Source organism: Panthera tigris, chromosome B2 (genome assembly GCF_018350195.1).
Source record: "Panthera tigris isolate Pti1 chromosome B2, P.tigris_Pti1_mat1.1, whole genome shotgun sequence".
NCBI classification, from domain to species: Eukaryota; Metazoa; Chordata; class Mammalia; order Carnivora; family Felidae; genus Panthera; species Panthera tigris.
This window is the reverse complement of record NC_056664.1, coordinates 31,797,162-31,813,114: the sequence shown is the minus strand read 5'-3', so window position 1 is coordinate 31,813,114 and position 15,953 is coordinate 31,797,162. Positions and strand designations below refer to the sequence as shown.

At 37.5% G+C, this 15,953-nt stretch overlaps 1 pseudogene; it reads right to left on the bottom strand.

The window, feature by feature from the left end:
- Nucleotides 1-13,656: 13,656 nt before the first annotated feature.
- Nucleotides 13,657-14,978, bottom strand: LOC102957158 (annotated as a pseudogene).
- Between the last annotated feature and the right edge of the window lie 975 nt (nt 14,979-15,953).

Here is a 15,953-nt window from a genome sequence, read left to right as displayed (position 1 = left end):
TTTATGGTGATATCTCATTGTTGTTCTATTTTGTATTTCCCTAATGGCTATTGTTGAGAATCATTTAATGTGCTTATTTTCCATCTGTGTATCCTAGTCTGTTAAATACCTCTTCATTTGTTTTTCCTGTTTTCTTTCCCCTGCTCCCCCTATTTTCTAATTAGAGTGTTTATTTTTTACTGTTGAGTTTTCAGAGCTTGCTGTATACTCTAGATACTGGTTCTGTCTCTCTCTCTCTTTTAAAGTTTATTTAAGCAATCTCTACACCCAATGTGGGGCTCAAACTCACAACTGGGAGATCAAGATCCGCATGCTCCACCAACTAAGCCAGCCAGGCGCCCCTGGTTCTCTTTTGGACACATGGCTTGCAAATATTTCCTCCCATTGTATATCTTGTCTTTTCATCCTCCTCACAGGTCTTTCGCAGAGCAAATGTTTCTAATTTTGATGAGATCCAATTTATCAATATTTCCTTTTATGAATCATGCTTTTGTTGTCAACTCTGAGCATTTTTTGCTTAGGTCTACATCCTGAAGGTTTCCCCTTAGTGTTTTAAAAAATTTATATTTTACATTCAAGTCCATAATCCATTTTAGGTTGAGCTGCTGCTGCTGCTGCTTCTGCCTCTCCTTCTCCAATATGTTTACCCTTTCTTTCCTTTTCTTGCATTGTTTACTGGCTAGAACTTCTAACACCATGTTGAATAAAAGTGACAAGAGCTGATATCTTGCCTTGTCCCTGGTCTTATAGGAAAAGCATTCAGTCTTTCACCGTTAAGTATAACATTAGCTCTGGGATTTTTTTTTTCTCTTTTTTCTTTTTGCTATTTTTTTTTAGCAAGTTGAGAATGTTCCCTTTATTCTTATTTTTTTTCTGAGTTTTTATCATTAATGGGCATTACATTTAATGAAGTGCCTTCCCTGCATTTGTTGATATAACCATGTTGATATGATCATTTTTATTTTCTAGCCTGATAATATAATGTAGATTACACAGATTGATTTTTGAATACTGAACCAGCTTTACGTCCCTGGAAAAACCTCAATGGTTGTAGTGTTTGCTGTTTTTTAAAATATACTGTTGAATCCTATTTACTAATAATTTGTTAAGGATTTTTGTGCTTATGTTAATGAAGGATATAGGTATATAGTTTCCTTTTTCATTGGGTTTTGGTATTAGAGTAATATTAGTTCCATAAAATGAATTGGGAAGTGTTTCCTCCTCTTCTATTTTCTACAAGAGATTGTGTAGAATTGGCGTTAATTCCTTTTTATTAAAATTTTTTTTAATGTTTAATTATTTTTGAGAGAGAGAGAGAGACAGAGCACCAGTGGGGGAGGGGCAAAGAGAGAGGAAGACACAGAATTCGAAGCAGGCTCCAGGCTCTGAGCACAGAGCCAGAGGCGGGGCTCAAACCCAGGACTGGGAGGTCAATGACCTGAGCCAAAGTCGGCCACCTAACTGACTGAGCCATCCAGGCACCCTTATGTTAATTCTTCTTTAAATGTTTGGTAGTGTTCTCCACTGAAACCATCTGGGCCCCAAAATTTCCCTTTTGGGAGTTTAAATTTCAAATTCCAAATTCAACACCTTAATAGTTACATAGGGCTATTCAAGTTATCTGTTTAATATTAGGTGAGTTGTAGTAGCTTCCTTTTTTGAGGAACTGGTCCATTTTGTCTAAATTCTCAAATTTATGCTTGTAGAGTTGTTTGTAGTATTCCCTTATTATCCTTTTGATGTGCACAGGGTCTGTATGATATTACCTGTTTTGTCACTGATATTGGTAATTCCTAATTTCTCTTTTTTTCTTTGTCAGTCTTGCTAGAGTTTGATCAATTTATTGATCTTTCAAAGAATCTGTTGTTTCATTGATTTTTCTTATTGTTTTTCTGTTTTCAATTTCATTGAATTATGCTTTTATTTTTATCATTTCTTTTCTTCTGCTTGCTTTGGGTTTGCTCTTTTTCTAGGTACAAGCCTTAGATTATTGATCTTATTCAGATTATTGATTTCCTTTTTTTAAAGGTTAATGTTTATTTATTTTTGATAGAGTGTGTGAGCAGGGTAGGGGCAGAGAGAGAGAGAGGGAGATGGAGTATCTGAAGTGGGATCTGCGCTAACAGCAGAGAGCCCAATGTAGGGCTCAAACTTACCAACTGTGAGATCATGACCTGAGCCGAAGTCAGAGGTTTAACTGACTGAGCCACCCAGGTGCCCCGATACTTTTCCTTCTTTTAAATGTATGCATTTAATGCTATAAATTTCCCTCTAAGTACTGCTTTACCCGTGTTCCATAAGCTTAAATATATTGCATTTTAACTTTTATTCAATTCAATGATCTTTTATTCTCATGAAACTTACTCTTTGACCCATGGATTATTTTTAAATGATTGCTTATTTTCTAAGTGTTTGGAGATTTTCCTGTCATCTTTCTGTTACTGATTTCTAGTTTAATTTTATTGTGGTCAGAGAACATACTTTGTATGATTTTAATTCTTTTAAATTTATCGAGATTTGTTTTATGGCCCCAGATATATCAATCTTGATATATGTTCCTTGGGCACTTGAAGAGAATGTGTTTTATGATGTTGTTAGGTGGAGTGTTTTATAAATATGAATTAGACCCTATTGGTTGATGGTATTGCTAAGTTCTGTATCCTTGCTGATTTCCTATTTAATCATTCTGTTACTTTTTGATAGAGTTATGTTGAAGTCTCCAATTGTGGATTTTATCGGTTTTTGCTTTGCATATTTTGCAGCTTGGACAGTTGTTTTGTGCATAATTGCTTATGATTGTTATGTCTTCTTGGTAGGCTGACCCTTTTATCATTATAAAATGTCCCAGCCTGTCTCTGATAATTTTCTCTACTCTATAGTTTATTTTATCTGATCATAGTATACTCACTCATGTTTCCCTTTGATTAGTGATTGAATAATATATTTTTCCATCCTTTTACTTTTAACCTGCCTACATATGAACTGAACTGAGTTTTTTTAGATATCATATCTTTGGTTCACTTAAAAAAATCCACTCTACCAATTTTTACCTTTAATTGGTGATTTTAGACCATTTACATTTAATATAATTATAGCTATGTATATTAATCTACTTGGGTTGCCATAACAAAATACCCTAGACTGGGTGGTTTAAACAACAGAAACCTATTTTCTTATATTTCTGGAAGCTGGAAGTCTGAGATTGGAGTACCAGCATGATTGGTGAGAGATCTGTCTCTAGCTTGCAGATGGCTGCCTTCTGGTTGTATCTCATATGGAGGATGGAGGGTAGGAGACAGAATAAGAACAAGCTGTCTGGTGTTTCTTCTTATAAGGACACTAATCCTATCAGATCAGGGCCCTACCCTTACAACCTCCTTTATCTTTAATTACTTCCATAAAGGCCCTATCTCCAAATACATTAGGGGTCAGGGCTTCAATATATGAATTTAGGGACACAATTCAATTCATAGTATTATGCTAGAGCTTAATTCTGCCATTTAAATTTTTGCTTTCTATTTGTTCTCTCTGTTTCTCATGTTCCTCTTTACTTTTTCTGCTTTTCTGTGGCTTACTTGAACATTTTTTATAATTCCATTTTATTTATTTATAGTGGTTTTGGGGGACACTTGGATGGCTCAGTCGGTTGAGCATCTGACTTCAGCTCAGGACATGATCTCATGGTTCATGGGTTCGAGCTCCGTGTTGGGCTGTGTGCTGACAGCTCAGAGCCTAGAGACTGCTTTGGATTCTGTGTCTCCCTCTCTCTTTGTCCCTCCCCCTGCTTGTTCTCTATTTCTCTCTCTCTCAAAAATAAACATTAAAAAATTTATCCATAGTGGTTTGGAGTGTATCTCTTTGTATAGCCTTTTTCAGTGACTGTTGTAGGTATTACATTATACATACATAATTATCATGGTCTACTGGTGTCATCATTTACCAGTTTGAGTGGGGTATAGAAACCTTACCTCTCTTTATGTCCCTTTCTCCTCCCTTATATGTAATATAATTGCCTTAAATATTTCCTCTACACCCATTTACAACCACATTAGTGTTATAATTTTTGCTTCAACCACCTAGTGTAAATTAGAAAATGCAAGAGAAAAAGAATTTATTGTAGTTACTCATATTTTTTGCTGATCTTGTTTTTCTTTCTCAATGTTTCAAGGTTCCTCTTTTATAATTTCCATTCTGTTTAGAGAACTTCTTTTAGTTATTATCATTATTGCTAGGCAGGTGTGAGAGTTCTCCCACATCCCATTCCACTAGCATCTTGGGGAGAAGCCCTCATTACTGGTCTGACGAAATGAAATTCTTGGTGTCCTAATTGGTCTTTTTGGACACCAGTGCAGGGTGATAGTGCAGTGTCATGTTACATTCTTAGGAGGCGAGAAGTCTAGGTGTCCTATTCTATCTTTCTGGTGTGAGTAGGAATGGGGCCACAGTTATTTCTATGGTGTTTGCAAATCAGAGCCGGTATTTTCTAAAAGTTTTTGGTCTTGACAGGCTGCCCCTGTCCTGATCTTTTGGCTAGTGATACCAGATTTTTGGCTAGTGATAATCAGACTGTTGACTAGTGATATCAGCCTTTGGGCTAGTGATATCAGTCTTTTGGGGCTTGTTTGTTTGTGTTAGTTGGCGTTTCTAAGTTGTCAGTTTCTTCAGCTCCAAGTTTGGGATGTATCAGGCGAAAAGAAAGCCCAGGGAACCCACCATTGTGTTGTTCCTCAGGTCCTGGTGTCCCACATGGTCTGCCTTCTTATCTCTACCTTTCAGAGTCTTTTTATGTTTGCTTTATGTATAATGTCCAGGGTTTTTAGTTGTACTTAGTGGGAGGAATAGGGAGAAGTAGACGTACCCCATCTTCCCAGAAGAAGTCCTTGCTGTAAGTTTTTACATGCAACCTTTGCTAAATTAAATAGGTTTCCTTTTATTTCTAGTTTTGTAAGAGTTTATTTGATAAAAAAATCACAAATGGACATTGAAACTCAAAAAATCATTTCCATCATTGATTTATTTCATTATATATATTTTCCCTCTAAATATCTTAATATAGGGGATTATGTTGAGAGATTTTTTTTTATGCAAAACATCTTTGTACTCCTATGATAAACTTTTTTTGATTATCCTATAGTTACATATTTACTGTTTGTTTTATTTAGTTAATATTTTACTTAGGGTGTTGTGTTTGCTTTTATAAGCATGGACATAGAACTTGCTTTTCTTATATTTCCTTATTTATTTTTATAATAAAAAGTCTTTAATACAATGAATTGGGCAGCTCTTCTGGAACAGTGCATATATGTATTTTTTCAAGGGCCAGCTTTTATTTTCCTTAATTTGCCTTTAGTTTTCTGTTTGTTGATCTTTATTCTCATCTTTATTATTTTCTTCCTCTTTTTGGGGGGTTTATTCTGTTCTGCTTTACTTAATTTTTGAGTTGAATGCTTAGTTCATTTTATTTATGTATTTATTTTTGGTTTTCTGATAAGTATATTTATAGGTAAAAAATGTTCCCTTAATCATATCTAACGAGTTTTGCTAGGTAGTGTTTTAATTTCTAGTCAGTTCTAATTATTCTTTACATTCTTCATAATTTTGATTTTAAGTCAAATGTTATTTATGAAAATGTAAACTTTTTTATTCTGCAATAATTTCAAATTTACAGAAAAATTATGAGCAGTAAAAAAAGTTCTTATGACACTGTCTAGATTAATCACTTTTAACATTTTGCTATATTTGCTTTCTTTTTCTCTGTTTCTGTCTCTCTAATGTTTTTTTCTAATCATTTCAGACTAAGTTGCAGACATCACACCTCTTTCCTATTAAATATTTTGGTGCATTTTTAAGAACAAGGACATTCTTTTATATAAATACAGGAGAGTGATAATACTCAGGAGATTAAACTTTGATATAATACTATTATCTCACTCACAATATACTATCAAATTTCACAATCTCATTTTCTCAATAAAGACCCTTATAGTCTCCCCACTCCCTTTATCCTTTGCCCTGTGATCCAGAATACTCATTTCAGTAAATTGTCTTGTTTATTTAGTCATTTGTAATCTGGAAGAGTTCTTTATTTTCCTATATGTTGAAGCTTGATTAATAAACAAGCTTAAATAATTTTATTTGTTCTGCTCTTTAAGATCTTTGCTTATTTTTCTGTATACCAGTTTTTGATAAGGGTTTGTTAAAATCACCAACTGCGACTAAAATCAACTTATACCTATAGTTCTTTCAGTTATCGCTTTATAAATCGTGAGGCTATGTTATTCATTTTATATATATTTGTGATTACTATTTCTTCTTGTCCTATTTTCTTTTTAATTATTAAAAATCTTTTTTTTTGTCCTTTAGCAAAGCACTTTTTTTTAAAACCTTAAAATCTATTTTGTTGTGTACTGAGATTGTTGCCCGACTTTTTTGGGGTCATATTTGCCACCTGGTAAATCTCTTTCTTCCTTTTAATTTCAGCCTTTATGTATTTTCCTGCTTTATTTGTGTTTATTGTAAATAACACATGGTTTCATCTTTTTATTTCCTTTATTATCCATGCTTCCGTCTTTTAATTGGTAACTGCTAATATACTGAGATTTATTTTTGCAACTCATTTCTTATTTTATGTTTAATGTACATTGTTTCCTTCTTTTTTTCACTTTCCATTTGATAGACTGATTTTTTTTCTGCTGGATTAAAGGTTATATTTACTGATTCTGTTCTTATGAGGGTTGGCTTTAATTAATTAATTAATTAACTAATTAATTAATTTATTTTTACATTTACTTATTTTTGAGAGACAGAGAGAGACAGAGCACAAGTTGGGGAGGGGCAGAGAGAGAATGAGGCACAGAATCTGAAGCAGGCTACAGGCTCTGAGCTGTCAGCACAGAGCCTGACGCAGGGCTCGAACTCACAAACAGTGAGATCATGACCTGAGCCAAAGTCAGACACCCAACCTGCTGAGCCACCCAGGTGCCCCAGGGTTGGCTTGATTTTAGAACATACACTCATGTTTACTTACCTTTGGGAATTTATTAAATATATTAATATTTATATCTTGACCCCAAATTCTTTAGCAGACTGGATGTCCTTCCGATTTTTTTAAATGCATTTATTTACATTTTTTTCATCCAACTTTATGGAGGTACGGTTGACAAATAAAGATCACATATATTTAAGTTACACAGTGTAACTTTTGAAGTTTTTACTTATTTATTTATTTTGACAGAGAGACAGACAGAGAGAGAGAGAGAGTGGGGGAGGAGCAGATAGGGAGAGAGAGAATCTCAAGCAGGCTCCGTGCTGTCAGCACAAAGCCCTGATGCAGGGCTCGATCCCATGAACCATGAGGTCATGACCTGAGCCAAAATCTAGAGTTGGATGCTTAACTGATGGAGCCACCTAGACGCCCCACACAGTGTAACTTTTAAAAAGCTGCAATGATTTAATATATGTACACATTGTAAAATAATTATTACAATCAAGTTGGTTAACACATCCATTATGTTTTCCTTGATGTTTTCCTTCTCTCACCCAAATGCCAATCCCCCCACCAAGTGAAGATTTTAAAATCTGGACACACACACATACACACACCCTTTTTCTTAGTGTGGTCCTGGAACTGTTGTCAAATCACCTCTATTCCCATATTCTTTGTTGCAACCTCCTTAATTTGAGTCTCTTCTTATTTGAGTACTTCTTCCAAGAGTGTTTTTAATTTAGGTCTTTGGGTTCTCAGGCTTTGTATGCATAAAAATATATTTATTATGCCACCTTATTTGAATAGCAATTTATATGTATATAAAGTTCTAAGTTAAAGCTTATATTTCTTCACTAAAATATTGTCTTCATGCATCTATTGATGCTATTGAAAAGTGTGATGTCAATCTGATTCTTATTCTGTTGTAGGTGATCTGTCCTTTCTTTCTGTGAACTTTTAGCAGATTTCTCTGTCCCATTATAGTGATCCTAGGTGTGGAATTTTTCTTATTGCTCCTATTTGGTATACTTTGAGCCCTTTGTTCCAAGGCCTTTCATCTTTCTGTAATATTGTTAAATTCATTAGTCACTATTTCCTCAAATATTTATTCTTCTCTTTTGCTTTCTCACTGCAAGACCTTTTATTAACCAGATGTCAAGACTTTTATTTCTATCCCCCATTTTGCTGGACTCTCTTTTATGTTTTCAAGGCCTTTATTCTTTCCTGCCCTGTTCAGGGAGCCTTTTCCATCTTGGCTTCCACCTCACCATTTCTGCTTCAGCTCTATCCATCTGCTACTTGTTCCACCTAGAGTATTTGCAACATAAACTGTTATCATTTAAACCTCTAATATTATCTCTTTATTTTTATGAATTACCAGTTTTGCTTTAGATTGCTGATATCTTTGGGGTGCCTGGGTGGCTCAGTCAGTTGAGCGTCCGGCTTCGGCTCAGGTCATTACCTCACAGTTTGTGGGTTCGAGCCCCGCATTGGGCTCTGTGCTGACAGTTTAGAGCCTGGAGCCTGCTTTGAATTCTGTGTCTCCCTCTCTCTCTGCTCCTCCCCCGCTCACGCTCTCCCTCTTTCTCTCTCCTTCAAAAATAAATAAAAACATTAAAAAAAAATTTAGATTGTTGATATCTTTTACTATATTGTTAAGTGTATTTACCATCTTATTTTAAGTTCTTGTTTCATCTCTTTCTGAATTCTGCAGTAGATAGTATATGGTGTTTGATTTGTTATCTCTGTTTTGCAGCGGTTTTAGTCCTTAGCTGTCTAATTCTGTGGGTCTGTGAGCTCATGTCTCTACCTCTGTAGAGACAGAGGTAACAGCTGGTTTGGAGGGGTGATATGTAGTGGGAAAAGGGTGAAGGTCTGTGTCCTTCCAGGTCCAGCCCTGGGGGAGAACTCGGAAGCACTGTGGATCTCTCTAGTTGCAGCCACTCTGTCAGTCAAGTCTAAGGAATAGCACAACTGGGAGCAGGCAGGCTCTCTGACAGCTGGGGTAGTGGTGGCAGGTAATGGAGAAGTGAAGACCCCAGCCTATCACCTAGCTTCTTCAGTTACTTGACTTAGCAAGGGACAAGTGCTGCTCTGATTTCTGTTTATGTGTGAAGGGGAGGCAGTGATGTTCCAAGGTGTATGTGAAGGAGATAAGAGTCCAATTTGAAAGGTCTTCCTGCAGTGTGTCTTCCCACTGCTGCCTCCATCCCTGGGTATAGCCTTCCCCACTCTGTACACACACAGGTGAGTCTCCATTATTTTCATACAGGGCATCTTACTCTGCTCCAGGATTTCTCATGTTCACATCTGTTGGGAAGACAGGAGAGCCAGAAGATGGTCTACCTAATGGATAAGAGATCAGTCCGGCCACATGGATCGGGCCAGGAGGAGATGAGGCTCATTACTGAGCAATGGTTTATCAAGTAAACATTATGAAATGCCCGGGTGGCACATGAAGGAGCAGCGATTGGTGCTGGAGTACCAAGACCACAGTCTCTACCCAGTTCTAAGGGGTCTGGACCATCTCACAGCTAGCAATGTGATCATCTCTGAGGGAAGAACATAGACTGTTTCACACTTCTGATCACAGTTGGAAATAAGAGCTGGTGAGGGTAACAGACTGGTAAATGAGTTCTTAGATTTGTTTTTTGATCAATTCTCATGGCTGGTGACAAGGTAGAATAATCTTGTCTAGGACATTTACCTCAAAGTTGTGTTTCAGATAACCAGCTTAGAGTCTTCCGGGGTACTTGATGAAAATGCACATTTCTGGACCCCCCTGACCTGCTGATTCAGAATCCCTGGGGTGAAACTGAGAATTTGCATCTAGGCTACGTCCTAGAAATTCCTATGTACACTGAGGTTTAAGAAGCATGAGTAAGCTGGTTAGGTTAATTATGAGTTATTCTTATCAGTGAAAAATATGAATTAACTGGGGCAACTGGACATTCTTTGGTTTGAAGCTGCTGGCATGGCCTTATCTAATCCTTCCCATTGCCCTACTTATAATATTACTTCTACAATTACTATTGAAGTTTTTCATTAAGTCTCCTTCCTGCTGGTCCAAAGGAAAACATTTTTGTTTCACTTTCAGTTTTAATTTTTAATTAACATTTTCTAAGCTGTCCTTAGTTTTAATGAAAATGCTTCCAAAGTGTGTTCAAAGAGTGGCCCCCAGGTTGATGGTTTGAAGAACAGAATTGTATGTCAGTGGCGGTCAATAAATATTAGCATTTACACGTACAATGTGCCTTGGAAAAGGTAAGAGACGTAAGATACCATCACTCCCTGGAAGAACATACACTTCAATTATGTAGACAAGATAAAACACACATTTGAACTATGGTGCTCAATTTTTTTTTTTTAAAAAGCACAAAGCACTTGCTATGGTCTAAATGTTTGTGTCTTCCCAAATTCACATGTTGAAATCTTTTTGCCTAATGTGATTGTATTAAGCTGGGGTGGGGGAGGGGGGCTTTAGGAGGTGGTTAGTTCCTGAGGATGCAGCCTTCCTGAATGGGATTAGTGTTCTTATAAAAGAAACCTTCCCAGAACTCTCTTGACCCTTCCTCCATTTCTGGGCACAGTGAGAAGGCACTGGCTATGAATCAGGAAGAGGGCTTTCACCAGAATGAAACCACGTTGGTACCCTGATCTTGAACTTCTCAGTCTCCAGAACTATGGGAAATAAACTTGTTTATAGGCCACCCAGTCTCTGGTATTTTGTTATAGCAGCCCAAATGGATAAGGCAGCTCTCTCAATAAAAAATATTTGAGAACCTATGTGCATATGTTTATTTATAAATTATCATAAATTATTCACATGTACTAATAATATGACTTGATTACATGTACCATAACATAGACAAATAGAAAGTTTAAAGGTTGCCAAATGCATGTAAATAGAAATCCTAGTATTTCCTTCCCATAATCCTAAGGATCTTGTGTATATTCACTGTAGGGTACACACTCTATTTTGGAAACCAGTGTTTTAGAGAACAATTTGTGCCTGTATACCATCAAGCACTAGGTTTTATATTATAGACAAAAAGTCCTTTAGAGTAGAGAGAAGAGCAAACCTAGATTACCAGAACTGGTGAATAAGTTGAATAAAATTCACAAAACAAAATATATTCAATAAATGGATGAAATAGTAGGAAAAATTTGCTTTGGGTACGTGCTATTAAAACATGGAGAACATAAAACAAAAATGAATATACGGAGGGGAAAGAAACACAAGGCAGAAATTAAAACACTACCTCTTCTGGTAAAATGTTTTCCTGCCCACAGGTGGGTCTTTGCTGACATCTATGGGCTATAATTTGCCACTGGTTTTATTTAAGGATTTTACTATGCAAGTTTTAAAATTTAGATCTTTATATGTTCATTTCATTTCTCTTTGTCAGTAACTCGATATTGAAAAAATTTCTCTTTACCTGTTAATGGCTTAGCTGTGTTCCTGAAAGTCTTGAATCACTTAAATAATATGTATTCAACCATAAGCTTTGTGGGAGACTGCATCTGTCTTGTTCACTCTTGTATCTCTGGCACTTAACATCAGATTCATGGTGGTTATTCAAAAATGTCTTTTTTAAAATAAAGATTTAAAAATGCTTTTCATTTATTTTGAGGCGGGGGGCGGGTAGGGAGAAGGAGAGAGCGAATACCAAGTGGGCTCCACACTCTCAGCACAGAGCCAGACATGGGGCTTGATCTCATGAACCGTGAAATCATGGCCTGAGCCAAAATCAAGAGTCAGATGCTTAACCGACTGAGCCACTCAGGTGCCCCTGACTCTCTTACATTCTTACCTCTCCCTCAACCCCTTCATTTTATTAATACTTAGTGTAAATTCTACCTCCCAGACAACCTTAAGTATATCTTCTCATCTTCATTACTATTTTTAATGCCTTCATTTAAAACTTAGGTAATTTTGTTTTATAATAAATGTCAAATCTCTAACACAGTATACAAAACATTTCTTCATCTTGCCCACCTCTCCTGTGTCTGCCTGTTTAGCCTTTTTCTCCAGTCAGTTAATCTGATTATAGATATAGATCTTTATGAAAACATGCTGATTCATGACTCCCTGCCTTTACTTTCTTGTGGTTTCCTTTGCCTGGAATGTCCCCCTTCTACTGCTGACTTGGAAAATTCCAAGGTACACCTATCAAAATTCCATTCAGATGTCTCTTTCTCCAGGAAACTTTTCTTGACCTGCCTTATACCAGTAAGAGTTAATCACTTTATTTTTCTGGGTTACTTTGTGTTTTTTCCTATTGCTATACTTATCCTGCTGTAATGTGTTGACTTTCTGTAGAATTCTTGTCACAGAATTATCTATTGGTTTGATGATATTTACCTATATTGAACAATCCCACAAGAAACAGGCTTGTGAAACCCCCTATTGGGCTTCCTAAAACAGTATCATTCAGAGGATCACTTTTTAAAATTGGAACTTTTATTTTATTTTTTTTTAATTTTTTTAACGTTTATTTATTTTTGAGACAGAGACAGAGCATGAACGGGGGAGGGTCAGAGAGAGAGGGAGACACAGAATCCGAAACAGGCTCCAGGCTCTGCGCGGTCAGCACAGAGCCCGACGCGGGGCTGGAACTCACGGACAGCGAGATCATGACCTGAGCCGAAGTCGGCCACCCAACCGACTGAGCCACCCAGGCGCCCCAAAATTGGAACTTTTAAAGTAGGAACTTGAGAAATAGATTTCTGGTCTCTATCAGTTAGTCTTTGGGTTTTATATGATAGCCACTATTAACACTGTTTTGAGTTGGTTGTTAGAAAATTTTGAGCCAAAATTGCTGCCCACCCCTGAGTTTTGCCATCTAAATTAGCTTCATTTTAGACTCTTGTGAGGTGTCTTGCTTCATGCGAACTGATGTCTGGCAAAGAACATTTTCCCATAATGATAGAGAACTGGGAAGCAGTATGGGAACCACTAATGTGCAGAAATCACAGTCCACCTGTTACTTTCTGGAGGATACATAGGTGGGTGATGCTTGGTGCTTGAGAGGCTTGGGGAAGCCATATGATTGCATTTTCTCTTCTAATATATGCATTATTTTCCCCTTGGAAAGGGGTTGTTGGATAACTTTCAACTTTCTTAAGAACCTAATTATTTCTTCCACTATTTGATAGGAGATTTTTCCCCTTCCTGTGTAAAAACATGGGTTAATTGTGAAGTGGAAAGTGAGGTATCCAACAGGATCTAGATCCTCAAATCCCAGCTGTTTCGGTGGAGAAGCTGCACATTTCTTTTTCTTTTTCCTTTGTTTAAAATTAGATCTGATTAAAAATTTTTTTTAAATGTTTATTTTTGAGAGACAGAGAGAGACAGAGTGTGAGTGGGGGAGGGGCAGAGAGAGAAAGAGAGACAGAATCTGAAGAGGCTCCAGGCTCTGAGCTGTCAGCACAGAGCCCCACACGGGGCTTGAACTCACATGCCGCGAGATCATGACCTGAGCCGAAGTCGGACGCTTAACTGATTGAGCCACCCAGGCGCCCCTATCTGATTTTTTAATACAATCAAATGAGAATAGGAAAAGCACCATAGGATTAATTAGAATTAATGTCTATGGTCTGGTAAAGAATGAGACATAAACATGGAAACAACATTTAAGGCTGCTGGGAAAAAAAAAGGAAGGAACACTTTATTTCTGGGTTGGTTTACTATATTTCCATTGGGTCTGCAATTCATGAAGGTGCAGCATGGATTATTTTTGTATAACCCAGGTAATATAATGCAATTCTTTTGACTTTCCTCAAATCCTCTCCTTAATATTTATGATTTTCTGCATTTGAGGCCCCACACTGGGTTATAAAATTGGAATGTAACTGTTAATTTTACTTTGATGTGTTTTTTTGACATGCATTCTATTATCCACATGATATTTCTCATTTCTTGCTCCTTCAGCTTTGTGTATGCGTGAAGCACGCTATGGTGGGATTGCCTGTTGAATGTCAGCACGTTCATTTCTATCTCACACTCATAAAACACATCCTCCAAAGTCTTTCCTCTGCTGCCATCACCCACAGCCTCAAACAAAGCCTGGTCCGCTATAGTGGTCCGCTACTAGTCTCACCTGATGGAAGTCTTCTGCTTGAGCCCACAGGCACCACCCCTCAAGACAGAGCTTGCCATAGGTTGGGTAAAGGGTCTCCTGGTCGCCTTTGCTTGGTTCAGTGCCAAAGGAGTTAAAAGTGATGATAGAAACACCTCTGGCAGCCTCAAACTCAAGAATGGGACACGTAATTTCTACTGTGACCTCACCATGATTCTTACAGAATTTATAGGATGCCTCAGGGTGAGACTTGTACGGTTTAATGTGCAGTAATTCAACACTCAGTTCAACTAGGTTATTTTCAGACATATAGTCTTGAAAGGATGGAGCTAATGGTGTTTCAACCAGAGCAGCATTAAAGAGATCGGTGTCTCTGAAATGTTGATCACTTCCATTTCTGTGAAACAGCCCAATAGGTGGCACTTCACCAGAATTTCTTTCATAGGTCTTTCTTTCTTTCTTTCTTTCTTTTTTTTTGCAATGCACCGTTCATCAGTAGAATCATGTTGTTTTTCATATAACTGCATGTCATATATGTGGAAAAAATGTGCTCAGGAGTTCCAGGGAATGATTGCAGAAATATTCAAATTCTCTGCATTCATCTCAGTGTCAATTCTGGAAACAGAAACAGTAAGAGGATTTGTTAGATTAGCCAAGAAGTTGCCATAATCAGTGGCCTGGAGACGAATTTTCACATCTTCCAGGGTCTCACGCTGGACCAGGTTGATGTAGCCCTGCTGGGTCAGGAGGCTGACTCTGCACCCTCGCCCCAGGCCTTCCAGGTAGCCAGGGTCCATGTTAAAGTATGGCTTGGCACCCTCAAGCATGGGGAAGAAGATCACAGGCAATCTGGGCTGAAACAGCCCTGGTTCTTGGTCAGCTCCTGGAGATTTGCCCTAGACTGGAAAAAAAAAAATGCTAGTAGTTATGAGGAGTTATCAGGAAGAAATCTATCAGCTGATAGGGTTTTCATAGCTAGTTTCCTCTGGTCTTAGTGCCTTTCAACACAGCACGCTCAGCCTTATTTATTTATTTTTTTCAGCCTTATTTTTTACAGCAACAGTGAATCCGCTAGATAATCTGAGTAAACCCCGGAAACAAACCAAGACTGGGAGAAGGAGAGTAGGCTGCACATTTCTTGATTTAAAAACAGGGCCCTGGAAAGTAGACCAGGTATACAATTTCAATTGCTGAAAACACAGTTGAATTTGTATGTCTTTGGAGTAGGGAATTTAAAGGCCTGGAGTCTGCTGCTTGTTTCTTGAGAATTGGTGTGGCTACACTGTGGATATCAAGGAAAGGAGCCTCCTTTGGAAGGTGCCCTTAACTTAGGATGAGGTCCTCATCTGGAGGATATTAAAAAATAAAAGCCATTGTCTATCATGGTCAATGGAGCTCCTGTTTTTATTGATTACAAGAGATTATTATTGGGGCGCCTGGGTTGGCTCAGGGGGTTAAGCATTCAACTTCAGCTCAGGTCATGATCTCATGGTTTGTGAGATCAAGCTCTGTGTCCGGCTCTGTGCTGACATGACAGCTCAGAGCCTGGAGCCTACTTCGGATTCTGTGTCTCCCTCTCTCTCTGCCCCTCCCCCTGCTCTCATTCTGTCTGTCTGTCTCTCAGAAATGAACATTAAAAAAATAAAAAAAAAAGAGATTATTATTAACTCACATGAATCCAAGACTGGAGTCTCAAATACATAGGGGGGAAAAGTAATTAACCAAGATTCCTAGTGCTTTAAATGTTCATAACATTTAAGAAAAATTCCATGCTGGGATAGGGTCAAAGTACAGGATCTGTGAACCTGAGTTCCACTGTCACCCTGCTTTCAAGAGACTGCAGAGAAAAATTCCAATCTGTAAGTTACACAATTAGGTTAAGTACG